The sequence below is a fragment of the Rattus norvegicus genome, chromosome 13, assembly GCF_021556685.1.
Source record: "Rattus norvegicus strain SHRSP/BbbUtx chromosome 13, alternate assembly SHRSP_T2T, whole genome shotgun sequence".
NCBI classification, from domain to species: Eukaryota; Metazoa; Chordata; class Mammalia; order Rodentia; family Muridae; genus Rattus; species Rattus norvegicus.
Genome location: NC_141546.1, coordinates 71,682,690 through 71,698,512, shown reverse-complemented (window position 1 = coordinate 71,698,512; position 15,823 = coordinate 71,682,690). Strand labels below are relative to the sequence as shown.

The window sequence follows — 15,823 nt, the reverse complement described above, 5'->3', positions numbered from 1 at the left end:
TTCCTCCCTTATCCCCTCCATCCCTCTTTTTTCTTTCTTCTAAAACAATGTATTCAGCCCATTCCTTAAGAGTGGTCTCTGGGGCTGGAGAGATGGCTCAGTGGTTAAGAGCACTGACTGCTCTTCCAGAGGTCCTGAGTTCAATTCCCAGCAACTACATGGCAGTTCACAACCATCTGTAATGAAATCCGATGCCCTCTTCTGATGTGTCTGGAGACAGCTACAGTGTACTCATATACATAAAATAAGTAAATAAATCTTTTATTAAAAGCTTTAAAAAAAAAAAAAAGGTCTCTCTCGTGTGAATGTTCCTTCTCCCCAGGCCTACGGAATAGTCTCAACTCCATTTCATTTTTTTTTTTTTTTTTTTTTTTTTTTTTGGAGCTGGGGACTGAACCCAGGGCCTTGCACTTGCTAGGCAAGTACTCTACCACTGAGCTAAATCCCCAACCTTCATTTTTATTTTTATTTCAGTCTCAGTAGACAACATATGATAGATGTGTTGCCTTTGTTGGTTTCTGCTATGGGGCTTTAAAATGTTTGCAGGATAAATTGCCCAGGAGAGCTGCTTAAGCAACCTCTGAACCGATGACTAATAGTCCAACGGTTGCAAACAAGTGTAACCAGTCCAGCTGTCCAAATGACACAAACGTCACACGGGTGGAGATCTGTGATAGTTAAGACACAGTTCTCGTCAACAGGAAGCAATGTGCTCAAGTTATCTGCAGGGATCTGAAGGCATGGGTGTTCAACTTGTTCCTTTTTTTTTTTTTTTTTTTAGTATTGCTATGACCCCACTTTACCCCATATCATCCAAAGCCAAGAGAATAATCCACAAAGTGTCTTCTCTGAAGGCCCTGGGTCATCCCGTTTATCACCAGGCTTTATCGATCACTGTCTGTGGAGCACCTAGTTGAGACATGCCTGGGACCATCTCTTCTCAGCTACTGAGGCAAGCAGGCTTTGCTTGCTTGCCATAGCGTTGACCTGCACCCTTGACGTTGTCGTGTTTATGTGCGTGTTTGTGTGTGTGTATGTGTGTATATGCGTGTGTGTGTGTGTGTGTGTGTGTGTGTGTGTGTGCACTTTGAAAGTGCTCTGTCACTGAGCCATATCTCCAACCCCTCTTTCATCATTACTTAAGGCTTTCAGAGGGAAAGCATAAACAGAGGACAAGAAGACACATGCTCGTTAGGAACCGGCTGCGTCAGTGTCCCTGATGTGAGGCTTTAACTCGCCGAGCAGTTACTGCCAGCGCATTGGATGGACGCACGCTGTCTCAGTGTGCAGGCATATGCTTTGTGCCTCTGGAAATTATAACTATGCGATAAGCTGCTGTCTGTGTTTAACATGTCTTATTAAGAGTCATCCATGAAATGAATGCATGCACTAAACCTAGATGCTTAGAAACGTCAAAGAACTTGGTGGAGCAAGGAGACACCTCGGAGCTACAAACCTGAAACCCAGTGAGCCTTTGGCTCTTAAAATTTCATGCACACAAAAATGTTCCAGGGGTTGTTGTAGATACAGGCTGCTCTGTGCCCCTGAGAGAACAGCTCAGGAGCCAGACTCACCAGCTTCCTGCACTCTCTCGGGCCTCAGACTCTTGGTCTGTGGCTATGAGGAGCAGTGCCTATGGTGCAGAGTATAGTGTAGCTGGTAAGTGACCACATGGGAAGCACCATGCAGAGGATGTGCATGTGGTAGCAATTGATTTTTAAGTGGACTGCAGGTGCCCTAGATGCTGGCAATGCTTTATTTCATTCTTTTAATTAATTAAAATAGAACCATCCCACAGTCCTCCTTTCCTTTCCTCCCTCAACCCCTCCCCAACTCCTCCAACCATTTCTTAAACTGATGGCCCCTTTTCTTTCTTTTTTTTTTTTTTTTTTTTTTTGGTTCTTTTTTTCGGGGCTGGGGACCGAACCCAGGGCCTTGCGCTTCCTAGGCAAGCGCTCTACCACTGAGCTAAATCCCCAACCCCTGCCCCTTTTCTTTATTAGTGAATTATTCAATTATTTGCAGAAATATGTAAACGCAATGTGCTAAGTTCATTTAGTGTTGCTTGTTGTTATGTGGTTTCAGGGTTGACCATTTTGTTTTGGATAACTAATTAGAAGGCTCATCTTTGAGAAAGACTAATTCTCCCTCACTCTGTAGTCATCAATTGCCTGTAGTTCTTTGTCTAGGGATAGGACCCCATGAAATTTCCCCTTGTTAGCACGTCTATTGGTATCACCATTGAATTGTTTAGGCAGCTGTGTTGTAGAGACGTCATGGGTAGAGCTTCCTTTCTAGGAGATGCAGTCCCAGCAGATTTCCTGGTCCTCTGCCTCTTAGGGTCTTTCTTCCCCCTTTTCGGAAATGTTCCCCGGTGCAGGAGCCGTATTGTAGACATGTCTATTGGAAGTGGACTTCCCACAGTCAGGTGATCTCTGCATTATGACCAGTTGTGGTTTCCTATAAGGGTCTCTGGGTGCCGCAAAGAAAAGCTTCTTTGATGTGGGATGAGAGCTACACTTATCTGTGGGAATAAGGATGCATTTTTAAACTCAGTTGGGAATTAGGTGGGCCTGGTAGAATGGCAGTCGTAGATTCTCCTCTTAGATCAGCCCGCACCGTAATGAACACTGTGGCCTCGGGCTGGCTTATGACACAGTTGAGTTATGCATAATTTTCTCTGATTTTGATTACTACTAGGTGAGCTACTCTGAGAATTCAACCCTCAAGGATCAGAGGAAGCAGAGGGGTCAGGGATACCACGAGAACAGAGCCCACAGAATTAACTGACCCGGACTGGTAGGAGCTCATAGAGATCATGGAGCCTACAGGAGTCCTCTGCACATGTCATGGTTAAGTGGCTTGCTGTTCCTGTAGGATTTCTAGCAGTGGGAATGGGGGCTGCCACGGAGTCTTTTGCCTATTTGTGGGACCCTGTTCCTCCTACTGGGTTGCCTCATCCAGCTTTGATGTGAGGTCTGTGCCTGGTCTTACTGTAGCTTGTTCTGTTTTGTTGATGTCCCTGGAAAGCCTCCTCTTTCCTGAGAGGAGGCTGGGGATGCCGGGGGTGAGGAGCTGGGGTTGGATCTGAGGGAGAGGAGATGTGGGGGAAAGAGACTGGAGAGAGGAGAGGGAGGGGAAACTGTGATTGGGATACAACATATGAAAGAAGACGATAGATAGATAGATGATAGATAGATGATAGATAGATAGATAGATAGATAGATAGATAGATAGATAGATAGGTAGGTAGGTAGAGCTTGGCAGTGTCTTTCTGCTCTGAGAGTTTGGAACTCTGAGAAGCACATGGCAATCAAGGACCCTACCAAGAACATGTACACGAATGGAACACTGTCAACTCTTAGGGCGCTTTTGTGAAGGAACACAAGGAGTCACAAGAACTTTGCAGCCTTGGTCCTTCCTGACAAATCTAGCACGGAGCTGTCACTATACCGCACATTATGCCTGAATGTGCAGTTCTCAAGAACAGAAGTTCAAGACCCACCTTCTAGTACCTCCTTCCTGACCTCCAGATGCTGCTGGGTCCCAGAGCCCTGGCCTTCTGTCATTTCAACCTACGTTATTTTCTGAAGTTACGTTATGCAGGCTCCTTGCTTTTGATGAGTTTCAAGTTTCTATTATACCTCTTGTTGGGCCACAGATTCTTATGCATCCCATAGTCTGCTCTGCATCTATCCCGGGCTGTCTAAAGGGTTCATATATTTAATGAGTTGGGAAAAGTAAGCTTGTTTAAAGATCCAAGAGCCTCACTGTCTGTCTATACAAACCTGTGCTCACTTTGTTCCCCCAAGTGTTTCCTCCTGGGAATGGGCACCATGCCCCTTGGGGTACCAAACTGAACACTGAGGAAGAGCTCTGGATTCTGCTCCCCACCCATGCCTGGCATCCCTCCCCTCTCTACTCCAACACATTTTCTTCTATGCTCTGTCCCACCTTTTATCTCTCTAGAACATCCATGTCTCAGGAACTTCCTTTTACTTCAAACATTCTTCACTTGTATTAATTGGTAGACAGTTTATTTTAATAACTTAAGTTTCTGTTCAAATAACAAAAGAACTCCTCAAAGAAATCCTCCTTTCCACCACATGGAGAACAGAACTGTTCCCAAGGCCACGCTCCAACCCCTACCTTACCTTTTAAAAAAATTAATTAATTGCCTCATTTATTGTTATTTAACAATGTTTTCCTTATAGCTCATTGGTCAGCCTGAAGTACCTGTTAGTATACTGTCTTCCACACTGCAGTAAAAATCATCAAGAATCTAAAGACTATCTTATTCAACACAGTATCCCAACTTCTAGAACAGTGAGCAACTCACACTGGGCTCTTCCTAAATACTGGTTGCAAGAATGAATGAAGGAAGGATGAGTAAATGAATTGGAAGAATAATTAACATTAGTATATTATATCTTTTAAATTTCTACTTGACTCTGACGGGCTGGAAGGGCCTATCAGATAGGTAACTAAGGAAGAAGAAGAGGAGAAGGAAGAGGAGGAGAGGAAGGAGGAGGAGAGGGAGGAGGAGGACAGACTTAGCAGGTGGGGAAATAACAAAGGGGGGAACATAAAGATCACAAGGTCTGTGTGACAGTAAATACAGAACTGATCTGGCAGAGGGCAAATGACTGACCAAAAAGAAACAGCTAGGAAAGGCACAGTTCTGAGCAAATGCTGAATGTGTCACAGATAGGAGTTCTTTTGTGGCTGTGGTGGTGGTGTTGTATGTGTATGTGTATGTGTGAGTGTGTGTGTGTGTGTGTGTATGTGTGTGTGTGTGCATGTGTGTGTGATGTGTATGTGTATGCATGTGCATGTGTGTATGTGTGTGAGTGTGTGTGCATGTATGTGGTGTGTATGTATATGTGTATGTGCATGTGCATGAGTGTATGTGTGTACATGTGTATGGTGTATATATGTATGGTGTGCATGTGTGTACGTGTATGTGTGCATGTTTGTGTGTGTGCGTGTGTGTGTGTGTGTGTGTATGTGTGCGTGCATGTGCCTGTCTGTGAAATGGGAAGCTAGGAATAAAGGAGAGTTCTGCTACCAACCAAAGATTCGAAGGCTTGGCCAAAGCCTCAGGAAAAGATAAAGAACTCTAACAGTTAGCTTTCCTGTGGCCTCAGTAGATATTCAGGAAGAGGCCCCTTTGCTCTTGAAATGTCAGAAACAAGTGGTTGCAACAGAATCTAACAATGGCCTGTATTCGGTGCTCCTGGAGGAACTGCTTATTGCTGCAAGGTCCGGCAAGTGTTGGGGATTCTTTGTTACTGGTGTTTGTTTGTTTGTTTCCCCTTGAACACCGGAGAATGGGAGTCCTACTTCTCAAAGACACACTGGAAATATTTGGGGGAGAGTGTTGAGTTTTTAATCATCAAAAAATAATCACAGCGGGGTCCCAAGTGGATCACCTCCATGGTTTTTGGTGTGGTTGCTTCAAAGGCCATCCTGCCTTAGGAAGTGAGATTTTTTGTATTTGAAGTTGTACTTGGCAGCCTTACTCTGAAGATGCACATTCAACTTTTTGGGAAATCCGGTTTCCTGCAGACGTCGCAGACTTGTGTCAATGGTGCAGAGTCCACTGACTGTGAAGATTCTGGAAATGACCTAGATAAGTCCAGCAAAGCCCAGAGGATCTGCTCATTTGTTTTGTTTTGTTGTTTTTTTATTAAAATCAAGTGGTTAATTGGAGGACAGGCGAAGCCTGGTACAGTTGCCTGGCTTCCACCTCCCCTCCAGGATGCAAGCAGCAACTCATTATGCTGTGCCAAAGCCACGACTTAATGAAGCCTTCAGCATCACTTCAGCCCTATCCTCTAACTGGGTCATTTGTCTGCTTGGCAAAATCATCCTCCCACTGTGCCTCCCACCAGCTCGCAAACCAGCAGCATCTCCATGGGTGGTAGGAACACTCAGTTTGTGCTGGCCTCTTCCTGACTCCAGAGTGCCCTCCCCATCCCATTTTCTGATAGACTTGGAGAGAAAATCACATTTATGAGGTGTTAAATCATGGGGTACCCACTGTATGCCTTGCATGCTGTCGCTAAGCGAGTCCTCACACAACAAAGAAAGTATCACACCATCACACATGAAGAAAGTAAGACAGCTGTCCTCCATGGTCTGTTTCTTTCAGATAAGGAAAATGTCGACTCTCTTGATGTCTTCCTCTGAGGCCCTGAACAACAGTAGCTCCACCCAGTCACGAAGACATAGATCATTTTACAATAGCATTGCTGTACGGCACAGATACAGTTTGAGCTTGCTTTGTATTGATATTCTTTCTCTAGCTTTGGGTAAGGGGGCAAGGTTGAGACAGGGTTTCTCTGTGTAGCTCTGGCTGTACTGGAATTTGCTCTGTAGATCAGGTTTACCTCAACCTCTAGAGATCCACCTGTCTCCTCCTCCCCTGTGCTGGAATTGTGTGCAACCACCACCTGGTTACTTGGCTTTATTTTCATTGTTGGGTGGTTTTTGTTTATGTTGTTTTTGAGGCAGGGTGTTATTTTTTAGCTCAGGCTGACTTCAAACCAGCAATCCTCATGCCTCTACTTCCCAGGTCTTAAGAACGCACATGCCAGACTTCACTTCTTTTAAGCTACAACTGAGAAGACAAAACCAGGATTCAAAAGGATACAAATCACTCACAATGAAACCTTACCTCTTCCTCCCACCCACAGCGCTGCATATCTTTGTTAATCTAGTCTCAGTGCTTAAAGTAAGGAGAAACTGAGGTAGACTAGAGTGATAACAACCAGTCCTGCATTGTAGACGGTGGCCTAGCTTCTCAATCTTGCTTGAAGAGAAGTCTTGCATGTGTGATCCCAGCCCATGGAAGGTGGAGGCAGGAGGACTGCTAGACTCACTCAAGCCAGACCTCACCTGTCCAGGTGTGTTTACACCCAAGACAAGCAAAACGGGATCCAACCTTCCTCACTAATATCTAAAAAACAATACAGATAGACAGACAACAAAATGGGATTAAAATAAGCACAATCCCATTGGGTTTTTTCTGTCTGTCTGTCTGTCTGTCTTCTTTCTTTAAAAGGCAAGGATCTGTTGGTAGGAGAATTCCTGGATATTCCCCTCAGCTGAGGACAATGCTCCTCTCTCCCATGTTGTAAGAACCAGGCAGAGGGGGTTGGGGATTTAGCTCAGTGGTAGAGCGCTTGCCTAGCAAGCGCAAGGCCCTGGGTTCGGTCCCCAGCTCCGGAAAAAAAAGAAAAGAAAAAAAAAAAGAACCAGGCAGAGGAAGGGTTAATGAAGACAACAAGGCCAGGAACAGGCCCAGAAGAACTGCCTCTGGCAAAGTTCTCTAGTTCCAACAACTCTTTGGAAAAAAGCTGTCACCATCAGTAACAGTCACCTTCACAGTATAGCAGGCAAGGAGTAGATGCTTCCTCCAGTGCCTGATCACTGCCTCAGAGGGCTATTCTTGGCTGTCAATTTGGCTTCCTCTGGAATTAACAGAATCCAAATGGTTGGGCACACCTGTGAGGGATTTTTTTTTCCCTTAATGATACCATTTGAAATGGAAAGACCCACTTTTAATCTAGATCTCTGAGGTGGGAAGCTCCACCTATAATCTGGGCCACATCTTCTGCTGGCAGCTTATACAGGACATGGAAGAAGAAAGCTCGCTCCTTGCCTGCTTGCTCTTGCTAGCAAGTCCATTCCTTCACTGGCTGTAGAGCCTATTTCTTTAGGATTCTGGCATATACTGAAGTCCATCTGAGACTTCCAGCCTCATGAGATGAAGAACTATGGGATTCTTGGACCTTCTACTACAAGCCGTTGTTCGACTAGATGGAGCAGAGCCTGAAAGCCTTTCTAATAAATCACACACATACATACATACATACATACATACATACATACATACATACGGACAGACAGATATACAGATGGACAGACATACACATTCTCTGAATTCTCTTCCTCTAGAGATCCTTGACTAATTCACTGCCTCACATGGCAAGTGTCACCAACAAGCCTGGCTTAATTTCATCATCACCACCATCATCATCATCACCATCATCATCATCATATTTTGTTGTTATTGAAACTGTGTCTCTATGCTGGGAACCCTGCTGATATTGAACTCAAACCCTCCACAATCCTCCTGCTTCAGCCTCCATGTGTTGGGATTACAGGCAGACTAAGCAGACCCATCTTCCTCTAGGAACTGGGCAGATATTGGTTAAAGCATGTTTTAAACTATTAAAATTACTGTTAGTCAGTAGAAATAGGGGCTGTCTCTGACTCAGATGCCTGCCTTTGGAACCCTTTCCTCTGATTGGGCTGCCTTGCCTAGCCTCAATAGGAGAAGATGTGCCTAGTCCTACTGCAACTTGATATGCCAAGGCGGATTGATAACCATGGGCAACCGCTCCTTCTCTGAGGAGAAAAGGAGAGGGGTATGGGAAGAGGGGAGGTGAGAGGGAGAGACAAGGAGGAAAAGCGGGAGGAGAAACTGTAATTGGGATGTAAATGATTTAATTAAAAAACAATTGAAAAGAAAAACATCACTATTAGAGTTAATGGTAAGTTCTTCACGTTTATATTATGAGAATGCCTTCTAAGGTTCATTTTCCCACAAATAAGCAAAAACCTTGCGGATGGGTGGAACTGACTCTCTAATTATCAGCTATTGAACTCTCTTGTTTCCTGAACTGCCTTGGGCCAGAGGACTTTGTCTAAGAAATAGTCAGACTACACTTACATCCCCACCTCCTTTGAGATAAAGGCACCAAGAGCCAGCTGATGGTCCCCAGTCGCCAGAAGGTACAACTCAACTAGAGCTGGTGAGACAGGGAGCACTTTCCTTGGTGAAGGGACTATTGTGATTGGAGACAAAGGGGCTAAGTTTGGTTTACCACACAATCCTTAACGACCATGATTGGTGTTTAGAGGCAAGGCCACAATTGGCTGGAGCAAGGACCACTAATTGACTCAAAATTAATGGCTGTAATTGGTCCAAGGATCTCCTCAAGCTGCTTAGGGTCCGTGGGGGAATCACCTGAAGCTGTGTGTGAAATCTAACGAAGCCTTTGCTCAAGTGGATTTTCAGTAGTGTGACCTGAGCTGGTACAGGAACAAAGAAGCAGCAGAGAGCAAGAAACAAAGAGAAAGCAACAATGTGGCTTGAAAGCTGAGCAGGTGTGGACCTGAAGTCACGTGGGCCAACATCGCTCGCCTTAAGATTCCTAATGCTGGGCTCCAGAACAGCCTAGTTTATGTTGCTGGGCTCGTGGCCTCAGCTTCGAAGCATGTGTATTCTTTCCCAATTCCTAGGGCTGGAATTCGGAACAACCCAACTTGTTACTGGTGCTCAGTTCTTCCTGGACCTCTGTTCCTAGTGCAGAGAACTGGCAACTGCCACTGACCTACGAAGATCTGCCTACAAGCAGCACCCACTCCCACTGCCTTAACCCATGCAGCCACATTAACAACTGCCCAGTGATCCCATTGGCCACTGGGATCCTGCTTGCTGGCCAATGGGAGCAGATGCCTAGGACTGAGTACTCCAACCATGCCCCGCCCCCAGCTCCTGAATGTCCTGTAGGAGCCCCAGCTTTCACCCCACCCAGCTTCCAAACAGTTTTGGCAGAGTAAAGAGATTCCAAATAGGTTGTGACAAAGGCCACTGGATAAGCAAATAAACACATCCAGAGTAACCTTTGACATTGCAACATGACACTGTGGTCCACAAATGTATTCATAGCTGTCCTGGAGCACCTGCAGCCAATGGGTGGCAGCTGGACATGCCTAAAGCTTTCTGTGCCAGGGGCCCTCCATTTCAGACTCTGCATAGCATTGGCCATGCGGCCTTGTGCAAAGAAAGAATGGATGAGGAAGGGCATGAGAGAAAAAGGGAGAAAGAATGAAATTGTTTTCTGCCGCTCAGCCTTCATTTACAATGTCTCTTCCCCAGCCCTACATCTCCCAAATGAACCCTCGTGCCTAGGTGAGATTTGGTGCTTTGCTTTTTCATCACGTTACATCCTCTAACCCCCTAAAACACACCTGCTACTACCACAGCCCGGTCATGAAACACGAGTTACAAAGCTACGGGTCCCTTTCACTTCAAGGTCATCCTGTTCTGTACCACATGGCCCAGTGACCTATAAGAACAGAAGGCCCTCAAGGAGAAGCAGAGAGAGGCTGAGAAACACAAACAGCAGAGCATTCAGAAGCTCACAGCAGCCTCTTCCATTCACAGCGGCGGATGCTGCCCAGCTATGCTGTGATGGATGCTAACCTCAGCCTTCCACTCACTTCATTCCATTCACAGGCCGGTGAGGGCTAGCTCGTCATAGATGCTGCCTCCCCATGAGGCCTGAGCACTATTAGTGACGTTTCTGTCTTCCTTGCTTTCATATATATATATATATATATATATATATATATATATATATATATATATATATATAATCATACAAAGGCTGCAGGCCTGTGACAGGGAACTTGTGTGCCCATTATTTAGAGTCATCAATTTTTACTACTATTTTTCCACATTTCCTTTTCTCTTTCTTGCTTTTTTTTTTTCAAAAGCATTTAAGAGTACCCTGCATATGCTGTGCCCATCTGCCTTCAAATATGGTAAGAAGCATTTTCTAAGACATTTTCATACAGTCTCAGTATAGACATCAAATTCAGGAAATTTTGCATTGAAGGGTTCCTTTAATATGAAAGTTCACATGCATGCCGTTTCTCCCAGCAGAGTTGTTCACGAGAGACAGATTGTAGGAACAACCTAGTGTTGTTCACGAGAGGACAACCTAAATACCCCTGAGGAAATGAATGAAGTCCCAGGCACGTGGCCGACACTCCTAACCCTATACACACCTCGTCCTAGCACACGGAGACTGAGAAGGAGGTCTAAGATCAAGCTAGCCTGTGCTACATAACAAATTCCTCTCAGATTTCTCAGGAATTTTTTGCTTTTTCTGGTGCTAGAGACAGAACACAGGGCCTTGCGCTTTCGAGACAAGTCACTTACCACGCAGCAAACCCTCAACCCCTTGAAGAACAACAAAAGTGAAGACTGGGATATAGGTCAGTAGGTGAATTCTTGGCTTAGCACGTGTGAGAACCTGGGCTCAACTCCCCCTCTGTCACTTAAAAGACAAGCATGTAAACAATAGGCGGGACATGCAGGCATTAGAATATGATCCAGCCTTAAGAGAAAATGAAATTCTGAAGCATGCTACAGCGAACATGAGTTTTGGAAACATTACCCCAGACACAACGGAATACATGCAGTGCTGTGAGTTCACTGGGAAGGGGCTTAGGAAGGGCAAATTCCTAGAAAAGGAATGAATGGTGGGCCAAGAGGTAATGAGGATTAATTGTCTGAGAGACTCTGAGTTTCTATTTCTAGAGATGGGATTGTAATGACAGCTTCACAGAACGGTAAATGTGCTCCCTGCCGCTAGACTGTCCCCGTAAAACAGCTAAGATGGCGATTGTATCCGATGTCTATTTTGCCACATTTTATTAAAGGTTCGTGTTGTGATTACGTGCGGCATTCTGATAACATCTTTTATACTACTTCCCCCTGAAATCTAGAGCCCACACCAGGACCCTGCCTTTCACAGGTTGCTTTTAATTACTGTGTGTCCCTAGCAGGGCTCTCGGCATGTTCTGGTCTGCCTGGACCCTCTTCACGTTAGCACTCAGAGTCCTGAGAGCCAAGCAAATAAGGGCAGCTGCTCGCCCTACCTCTCAGCCTCTTTTAATCACAGTAGCTCCTCAGAATCTCTTTGCTTTCACAATACTTTTTTTTAAAAGAAGTTGAATCAGGGATGAGTGTGGTGGCTCATGTATGTCATCCTAGCACTTGGGACGCTGAGGCAGAGGAATTACTACTAGTTCAAGTCCAGTATAGGCTACATCCTGTAGCCCGGGCAACAGCATGAGACTCAGAAAAAGAAACAGATCCAGTCATTTATCTAATTGACTGTCCCTCAGTTTGTTCTGTCTGATGCTCTCCTAGGTTATTCATTTGGGGCTGGGACGCTATGCTAACAATATGTCAATTTCAGCGTGCAGCCCATTGCCTGGGCTGGCAATGTCGAATTTGACTATGGTCAACCTGTGGGCTGGGCTCATATTCATGTACATATGACTTCTCTCCTTCTCCAGACTTGCTTACAGTAAACTTTTACATGCACACAAACACATGCACACGGACACACACTCCTATTCCTTGTGAACTTCGGAAGCTCAACACTTCATGGGGAACAGTTGATAGCATCCTTACACTTGACAAAAGAAAGCTCCTTTCCCATTGTCATGCACAGTACAATAACTACCCATTTCTTCCCTCACAAGTTCCTTCCTTTGTTACTTTAAATACTTGAAAGAAATCGCAAAAATGCAATTATCTCTTTTAATTGTTTTTATTACATTTACTTGTGTGTATGAGCACGCACAAGAAGCTTGGTGGCAGTCACCTTTACCCACTGAGCCCTCTCACTGGCCTTTTTTTTTTAACCAAACTTAAAATTACAAAAGCACATGTTTCAACTGAGCCTTTTTTTTTTTTTTAAAGTTATGTTACTCATGAACAAGGCATGTTTTTCTGTCTGAATCCAGGGTCTCGATTGCTGTTGAGAAAGTGAAAGTTGTTTAGGGGCAAGCACAGCATTCGTGTGTGGTTGAGACCTTTACACTTTGATATTGACGATCTCCCCTGCCAGTCTGACTCTGTTGGGTATTTAGTAACTAGTGAACGCTCTGCATTTAACCAGTCTTTAGGGGTTGGGCTTAGTGGGGAATGGGTAAGAGATGGCAAAGGTCTGCGGCTATCTGAAGACACAGAGGTCAGCAGATACTGGACACACCGTACCCAAATACTAACAAAGCTTTTATTGCCCGATAACATCCCGCATAATCTATTTATTTCTTATTTCTGCTGCTTATTATTTTCCTCCCTCGGTGCTAAATGAAGGAAGTTCTACAAAGCCATGCAGCGGCTGTGTTTTGTTCCCTAGACATTGGCTCCTGTTACACAGCCTTCCCTCAGATCTATCTGCTGGGTGAACAAGCAGATGTACTTGGTCACCAATGCTGTTAATGTAATGACTGCCATCGGCTTGTTTACTAAATGCGATTAGACAGGAAATGTATATTGCCACATACGCAAAGTTAAAGATACAACCAGTTGCCAGGTGTGGTGTAGCCCATGTCCTTTAATTCCAGCATTTGGAAGGCAGAGGCAGGAGGATCTCTGTGAGTTTGTAGTCAGCCTGGTCTGTACACAAAGTTCCAGGTGAGCTAGAACTTAATAGGGAGACCATGACTCAGACGAGACAAAACAAAACAGCCAAGCAATTGCAGCCAGTTAACATAGGCTGGGCCCGGATTATTTGATATAACCTTTGTCCTCCCTTATCCCAAGGACCAGTGGAAGATCAATCAGCTTCAAAGTCCATTGATTCAAGCAAGTTGGGTTTAAATATGTAGTGTTTCTTGGTGAGGCTGAAGAGTTAGAAAGGTTTAAACTTTTCCTGCCCTGTGCCACTCCCCAGGGCTCTCCCCGGTTCTGCTTTCAGAGATTTAAAGGACGAAGCCTCAAACCCTGAAGTCCCCCAGTGATCATTTTGCTTTCCCACAAGAAAATGGGGCTGGGATAGAGAGGATTTATTGGTCTTTTAGGCCATACTACTGGTCCACCATCCCTACCCGAGTGCTTGGCACTGGGAAACTAGAAATCAGTAGTGACATTAGGTACAGCCCCTGCTCTCAGGCAGGCAGGTCCTCCTGCCTCAGCAGGAGAGTCCATTTCTGCCACTGACAACATAAAAAAAAAAAAAAAAGACAAGGATGACTAGGTAGTGCTCCTGGTGGTGCTCCTGGTGGTGCTCTTGGTGGTGCTCCTGACGGTGCTCCTGGTGGTGCTCCTGGTGGTGCTCTTGGTGGTGCTCCTGACGGTGCTCCTGACGGTGCTCCTGGTGGTGCTCCTGGTGGTGCTCTTGGTGGTGCTCCTGACGGTTCTCCTGGTGGTGCTCTTGGTGGTGCTCCTGGTGGTGCTCCTGGTGGTGCTCCTGACGGTTCTCCTGGTGGTGCTCCTGGTGGTGCTCTTGGTGGTGCTCCTGGTGGTGCTCCTGACGGTGCTCCTGGTGGTGCTCCTGCAAACCTGTTGCCCCAGAACTTAAAAGAATGACGGAAGAATTAAAAGTCTGAGGCCAACCTGGGCTACAATTAGAGACCCTGTTTCCTAAAGAAGGCAGAGTAACAGCTCTAAGACATTGTGTGAGTTCACCTAACAGAAGAGCAGTAGCAACATTTATCATCCACCCCGGGGAACTTCCTGTACCTGTGTGCCCAGCCTTATGCCTCCTGATTGACAGATACAAGCAAAGCCTCTAATAGGCAGAATGTAAAGTCATTATGGATCCAAGCTACTGCGCTTTGCCTTTCAAATGACCTGGTTTGCTTTTTAAGTATGTGAGCATTTTGCACAAGGTAGGACATGAATCTGGACCTATCATGGTCTTTATGAGTAGATCCTGACCTATAAAAAGTCTCCACTCCAACACTGACTCACTCTGAGGCTTGAGGGGAAAAGAGAAGCTTACAGGGGTACAAACTCACAGGAAGCTTCTGGAGTTCACAGGAGGCCTGGCGTATAGTGGTGCCTTAAACCACCAATGCAACCTATTGAACTTAACGTCTAATCCAATGAGTTAGTGCCCGGTGGGAAAACAGCAACACAAGACCATACAGGGCAGAATGGATGAGCACCCATCACTCACAGTCTGCCCTTTGTGCAAACTCAGATTCAGATGAGGATACTACAAACCCTCACACCCAGTGTTCACCATCTTTAGTGTTTCTGTACAGTTTATCTTATTTCACTTACAGCTATAACTACATGGGTCAGAGAATCATGATAGGGCGGCTGTGTGGCTTAGGGGTAGAGCCTGGGTCTGGCTTGCAAAAAACAACAAAACATAAAATAAAACAAAACAAAACAACAACAATAAAAACAACAATCCTTGATTCTGGTTCCCAGGGTATCACTCCCTGTCTGTCTCTCTCTGTCTCTCCCTCTTGGGAAAATGTACTGACTGGTTTTGTGTGTCAATTTGACACAAGCTGGAGTTATCACAGAGAAAGGAGCCTCAGTTGAGGAAATGCCTTTATGATATCCAGCTGTAAGGCATTTTTTCAATTACTGATCAAAGGGTGAGGGCCCCTTGTGGGTGGTACCATCCCTGGGCTGGTAGCCTTGGGTTCCATAAGAAAGCAATCTGAGCAAGCCAGGTGAAGCAAGCCAGTAAGTAACATCCTTCCGTGGCCTCTGCATCAGCTCCTGCTTCCTGACCTTTGTGAGTTCCAGTCCTGACTTCCTTTGGTGAACAGCAATGTGGAAGTGTAAGCTGAGTAAACCCTTTCCTCGCCGACTTACTTCTTGGTTGTGATTTTGTGCAGGAATAGAAACCCTGACTAAGACAAATTGTTACCAGCATAGTGGGGTATTTCCATGACAACATGACCATATTTTGGAGAGGACTGTGGAAGGACTTTGGGACTTTGAGCTAGAAGAGCCATTGGGTGTTAAGAGCTCTGTGGGATGTTCTGTAGGAGCTTGGAAGATAATGTTGAGAACAGTGCAGAAGATGGAGGTCTGGCTTGTGAAATGTCTGGCTTGTGAAATTTTAGACTCTTATCAGGGATGCTGCATTTTGATTGTGATGATTCTGTGACTTTTGTTAGCTGGGGCTGAAGATACCAGAACTACTAAAGCAAAATCTTTGCATTACTGGGACTATTGATGCTGGTCAGCTGGAGCTAA

The 15,823-nt window shown here is 45.3% G+C and overlaps 1 protein-coding gene across 18 annotated transcripts in view; it reads left to right on the top strand.

Annotated features, from left to right (window-relative positions):
• Positions 1-806: 806 nt before the first annotated feature.
• The window catches only part of Ralgps2 (Ral GEF with PH domain and SH3 binding motif 2), a 180,247-nt gene continuing 165,230 nt past the window's right edge, over positions 807-15,823 (top strand). For 10 of the 18 annotated variants that reach the window (XM_087580905.1, XM_087580891.1, XM_087580881.1 and 7 more), the window contains exon 1: positions 807-952. The gene's annotated coding sequence lies outside the window, so the exon portion shown is untranslated. Of the gene's footprint in view, positions 953-2,700; positions 2,853-11,136; positions 11,288-15,823 lie in introns of those variants that run through there. The other 8 variants (XM_087580893.1, XM_087580882.1, XM_087580913.1 and 5 more) reach the window with 6 other exon arrangements.